Here is a 6,537-nt window from a genome sequence, read left to right as displayed (position 1 = left end):
GAAAAACTGACTCTATTAACAATAACAGAGAAGATCCTCTTCCAGTCACTCTCCAGATTCAATTTTGCTTCTGTGATGGAAATGGGTATGTCTTAGTCTATTTGTGCTGCCATAACCAAATGTTTGAAATTGATTTAATTTACAAGTACTGCGAATTTATGTCTCACAGTTATGGTGGGTGGCAAGTACCAAATCAAGGATTTGTCAGGAATAGTTGTCTAAAAGTTATTCTCTGCTCCCAAGACAGTGTCTTGATGCTATATCCTCCACAGTGGAAGAACCCTGATATAACAAAAGGGGTGAAATAGCTCCATCAAGTTCTTTTACAAGAACACATAACTTCCCTTATGAGGGCTGAGTTTTGACAATCCATTCACATTCAAAAGACCATACCACTCAATCACCACTGTTGCATTGGGGGTTGAATTTCCACATGAATCTTAGAGAAGGCAAAAGCATTTGAATTATAGCAAGGTGCTTTCAAGAAATACAAAATTGTAGCCTTGGGTTACTACAAAACTACAGTGCACACTTATGTTAATCTGCCTCTTTTATGACTCCAAACCTCAATTTGATTACATTCACTCACATTATCTTTCCAGTTTAATCAGGAGAAAACACTGTCATGGAAGTTTAGGCCAATGCAGCTGGATCTGACTCCTGCATTTCCCAGCCCACAAAATCAAACAACCTTGTTCTTTTGCTGAGTGTTTTTATTCATTTATCTGAGCCTATGCTATAATATTTTAGGTAATTAGAGAGATTTAGTGGTTTTAATTACAAATAACAACCTCTCCCTACTTCAGCAGTATTTTTAAAAATATTTAATTATTTATTGGAAATGCAGAGTTACCAAGACAGACACACACACACACACACAGAGTGCTTTCATCCATCCACTCCTCAAAAAGCCACAATGGCCAGGGCTGGGTCAGGAATCTCATCTGTATCTCCAACATGAGTGCAGTGGTCTGATCACTTGGACCATCTGCTGCTGCTTTCTCAGACACACTAGCAGGAAGTTGGACTGGAAGTGAAGCAGTCAAGACTAAAACTAGTAAAAAAATGTAGGTTGCAACTTTTTATTTTTCAACAGACAAGACACAAGTTTGTAAAATAATACTTTTTTAAAATCCAGCTTTATGTGAAGCCCCAGTTGCCTAATGGATAAGGCATTGGCCTCCTTAAACCCAGCTTTATGCTGCTTATAGAAAACCATCCTCACAAATAAATATAAAATATGCAAATGATAAAAATTTTAGAAATAAAATATATACATTGACTAAAAGTAAAGGATTGAAAAATATGTATCATTAAGATGGAAATCAGAAATAAGTCATATGTATGTGCATATGCATGTGCATATGTATGCATGTACATGATTCAAACACATACACATTTATACATATATACATGCAAATGTATAAATATATTTATATAGATAAATTTATCATTATAAATGATAAATGTGTGACCCACATAGGAGTATCTAAATATATAAAGCAAAAGTTATTATATTTAAAGAGAGAGACAGACTCCAATATAATAATAGCAGAGGTCTTCAACAGCTCCCTCTTACCAAAAGACAGATAATCTAGGCAGAGAATCAGCAAAGATACGTTAGTGCTCAACAATACTAAAGAATAAGTTGGGGTGGAGGGAGATCCAAGATGGCTAGATGGAGAAAAGATGTACTGATATTTACTATAAGAAAATAACAACAGAAAAGAGGAGGAACTGCACCCCCAGGGGATAGCTGAAGAGAAGTTAGCAATGGACATTCTACAAAAAGGAACAGACACAGTGGAACAATGGGAACAGCAAAACTACACAGCAGCAAGTGGGACTCCACACTTACAATTACCAAAATTGAGTGATGAAGACACAGAACCCTAAATAACCAAATATCCTAGACAGAGCTTGAAGCAGTAATAATGACCCTCCCAACAAACAAAAGCCCACACCCAGAGGGCTTCACTGCTGAATTTTACCAAAATTTAAGGAAATAATGTCAATTTTCTTTAATAAAAATAATTTAAAGGGAGGGATTTCACCCAAACTCCTTCTATGATGCTTGCTTCACCTTAACTCTAAAACCATAAAAAGATACATGATAGAGAACTATACACTAGTAATACTGATGGACATAGATATAAAAATCCTCAACAACATAATAGTTATTGGAATATAATGACAAATCAGAGAGATCATTCACCTGGACCAACTGGATTTTATTCCTGCCATGCAAGAACAGCTCAACATTTACAAATCAATAAATACAATTGTATAAAAATGGAAACAAAAACCATTTGATCATCTCAAAAGATAGAGACAAAATATCTGATCAAATACAACATTATTTCATAAAAAGAAATCAAATTGAGAACCCAGTGTGGTAGCCTATAACTAAAGTCCTCGCCTTGCATGAACCAGAATCCCATTTGGGCGCCAGTTCTAATACCAGCAGCCTTGCTTCCTATCCAGTTCCCTGCTTATGGCCTGGGAAGGCAGTAAAGGATGGCCCAAAACCTTGGGACTGTGCACCTGTGCAGGAGACCCAGAAGAGGCTCCAGGCTCCTGGCTTCAGATCGGCTCAGCTCCAGCTGTTGTAGCCACTTGAGGAGTGAATCAGTAGATGGAAGATCTACCTCTCTTTCCCTTCTCCTCTGTATATCCGACTTTCCAATAGAAAATAAATCTTATCAACTGAACTTGAACTGTGATCACACAACAAGGTGGAGGAATCCACCATGGGGGGGAGGGTCATGGGAGGAGTGGTGGGAATCCCAGTACCTATAAAACTGTGTCACATAATACAATGTTATTAAAAAATAAATAAATTTTTTAAAAAAAGAAAAAGAAAATAAATCTTTAAAAAAATCAAATGAAGTATACCAGGAACATACCAACAAAATAAAGTCAATATTTGACAATACCACAGCCAATATCATATTGAACAGGAAAAAGTTGAAAGTAAAATTTCCACTAAGATCCAGAACCCGACAAGGATGCCCACTATCACTATTACTATTTAATATAGTTCTAGAAGTTTTAGCCAGAACCACTAGACAAGAAAAAAGGAAGCAAAAATGGCAATGAGAAATGAGGAAGAAAAATCTCTATTTACAAACAATATTATCCTACATATAGGGAACTAAAGACTCCACTTAGAGAGTTTGACAAGTTGCAGGACATAAAAGAAACACAGAAATATTAAATGTCTTTGTATATATAAAAAATGCCATATATAAAAAAGAAATAGTAAGATTAATCCCACTCACAATATCAATAAATATATTAAATACCTTGGGGTGGATTTAACTAAGGATGTGAAAGTTCTTTACCATGGTAATTACAAAACCTTAAAGAATGAAATTGAAGACACACAAAAAGGAAAAATTTCCAAATTTATGGGTTGGAAGGTTTAATATCATCAAAATTTCTGTATTACCCAAAGCTATTTATATATTCAATACAATCCAAATCAAAATTCTAGAAGTTCTATGATCTGGAAAAATAATTCTAAAATGAAATTCATATAGACTCACAAGAAATGCTAAATAATTAAAACAATCCTAGGCAATAAAATGAAGGTAGAAGCATCACAGTATCAAATTTTAAACATTATGGGAAAATTATAATTTAAGCAACCTGGTACAGTAAGAGACATGAAGATCAATGAGAAAGATCAGAGTCCCCAAAACTACTCTATGCATCTACAACAAACTTTCACAACCATCTTTGACAAATGAGCTCATTATGCTCAGTGAAATATGCCAATCGCAAAGGGACAATTATCATATTTTCTCTCTGTTATAAGGCAACATTCCTGCAAAATACAAAACAAATAGATATATAGGTAAACATGTATATGCATGCTCATATATATGCATGTTCATATATATGTTCATATATATATGTATAATGAACAGTATAATGGAGATAAGCCTATCAGAAATTGAAGATCCCCAGCAGTACGCATCTCGACTTCCATATAAAAGGAGGATTCTCAATAAAACTGCTAAATATACCTTGACAATAGGATACTAGATTGTCTATCATTGCCAATACCTGGAATGCCATGACATACTTAAATAGAATGTAGGACTTGTGACTGTTGCTGCAGGACTATACTAACGCAATAATATAGGGGAGAATGGTTCAGGATGGAGAATGAGGAGGAAAGTACGGGAGATGGAGGAAATAATCCCTATACCTACAAAATTGCATCATGGAAAATACTAATAACAATAAAAATTCTAAAAATTTATATATTCCTTTAGCCTCTCAAAAATGAACTAAAATCAATCCATAGAGAAAGGACAGTCTTTTAAAAACAATTTGTCTGGAAAACTGGATGTCTACATGTAGAGATATGGAGCAAATCCTCTACCTTACACCTATACAATAATCAACTCACAATGGATCAGAGATTTAATCTAGCCATTGGTTGTTACTAGAGGAAAACAGGGCAAACACTGTGAGACATTGGCCTAGGAAAAGACTTCCAGCATAAGAGCCCAAAATCACAGATCCTAAAAATAGACAAATGGGATTATATTAAGTTTACAAACTTCTGCACAGCAGGAAACATCCAACAAAGTAAACAGGTAACTGGCAAAATGAAAGAGAACAATTTCAGATTAGGTAATTGAAAAAGGATTAATACTGAGCTTAAGAAATTAATGATCAGCTCAAGAACTTCAACAACAAAATATACAATTCAGTTAAAAATGCAGTTAAGAACATGAACAGACATTTTTCAAACGATGAAAAGCAGATGGCCAAAGGCATTAAACAATGCTCAAGATCATTAGCCATCAGGGAAATTTAAGTACAAATCACAGTGAAATTTCACTTCAACCAGTTAGAACAGCTATCATCCAAGCATAACAATACTAAAAAAAAAAAAAAAAAAAAACCACAGCGAATTCTGCGAAAAATGCAGGGGAATATACTACTCTAACCACTGTACATGAGAATGCAAGTTAGTACAACTTTTATGAAAGTCAATATGAACATTCCTCTAAAACATGAATCTATTCTATTCTTGTAAACTTGCTCATAGAAACTGTGGTAAGCATGTGACAGAATTATATCTGTAGCCCCAAATTTATAGCAGTTCAACTCACAATAATTAAGAAACAGCCCAAATTTTCAGGAACTAAAGACTGGGTAAAAAAAAAAAATGTGGTATAAATACACTATAAAATACTACCCAGTCATAATCCTATACTTCACAGCAAAATAAATGCAATTAGAGACATCATGCTTAGTGAAATAAGCCAGTGCAAAAAAGACATAGTTGTCTCTAGTTTGTGGTAACTACTATACAGAATACAAAAGAATATAGATGAGTAAAATTGCCATTTTGATGTTAATATTTATAGCCCTGTTTATACTCTAGAGAATCAGTGGTTTTCTACTTATCAATTGCTGAATTCTTTATTTAGGGTAACATTTGTGTTTTTAAATAAGCTAAAAATATATCATTGTAATAATTAAAAAGAAAACAACAGAGGAAGGAAGAAGGGAGGGTATGATGAGAAGTATCATAATTCTCTTTTGACTGTATATGAAGTACAAGAAATGTGTTCCCTTTGTATAAGCAAAAATCTTAAAAATTAAATAAAATGCAATGAATAAATAAATACAATAAAATATTTATATTTAAAGAACCACTAACTCTAATAATATCCTTCAAATGACTCCAAAATATTTAAAAGGATGCAACTCAACCAAACTTTTTCTGAGGCCAGCATTACTCTGCTTTATCACTCTGATACCAAAAGTAGGACGCCACCCAAAAAAAAAAAAACTACTGAAAATATTTTTGATGAACACAGACGCAAGCATTTGCAAGAAAGTATTTGCAAATAAAATCCTTTTCTAAAAAATAAATCTTTTTTTTATAAAAAGGATCATATATCACAATCAAGTAGAGATTATCCTAAGAATCTTAGGATGATTCAACATTCACAAGGTCAGTAAATTTTATAAAACATATCTATAGAATAAAAGATTTTGTAAAAACACTTCATATAATTCAACATTTCCTCGTGATTAAAAATATCAACAAATTAGTTATAAAAAGGACATACAAAAATTATAAAGACTATATGCAACAAAGCAACAGCAATTATCACTGAATAGAGAAAAGCTGAAAGCATTGCGTGTCAGATTATGAGCAAGATAAGTATGTCCTCTCTTACCACTCTAATTCAAAACAACATTAGAAGTGTGAGAAAGAGTAGTTAGGGAAGGGAAAGAAAAAAAGGACATTAACTTGGAAATAAGAAGTCAAAATACCCTTGTTTTCAGATGACAATGTTGTATGTGGGAAAAACTAATAATCCGGAACAAAGTTATTACAAGGTCCAGTGTGGTAGCCTAGTGGCTAAAGTCCTCGTCTTGCATGTATCAGGATCTCATATAAGCAACAGTTTGTGTCCCGGCTGCTCCACTTCCCTTCCAGCTCTCTGCCTGTGGCCTGGGAAAACAGTAGAGCACGGCCCAAAGCTTTGGAACTCTGCACCT

This window comes from Ochotona curzoniae, unplaced genomic scaffold (genome assembly GCF_017591425.1).
Source record: "Ochotona curzoniae isolate NIBS_2020 unplaced genomic scaffold, NIBS_Ocur_1.0 contig_2210, whole genome shotgun sequence".
Taxonomy (NCBI): Eukaryota; Metazoa; Chordata; class Mammalia; order Lagomorpha; family Ochotonidae; genus Ochotona; species Ochotona curzoniae.
This window is presented reverse-complemented; position numbering follows the sequence as displayed.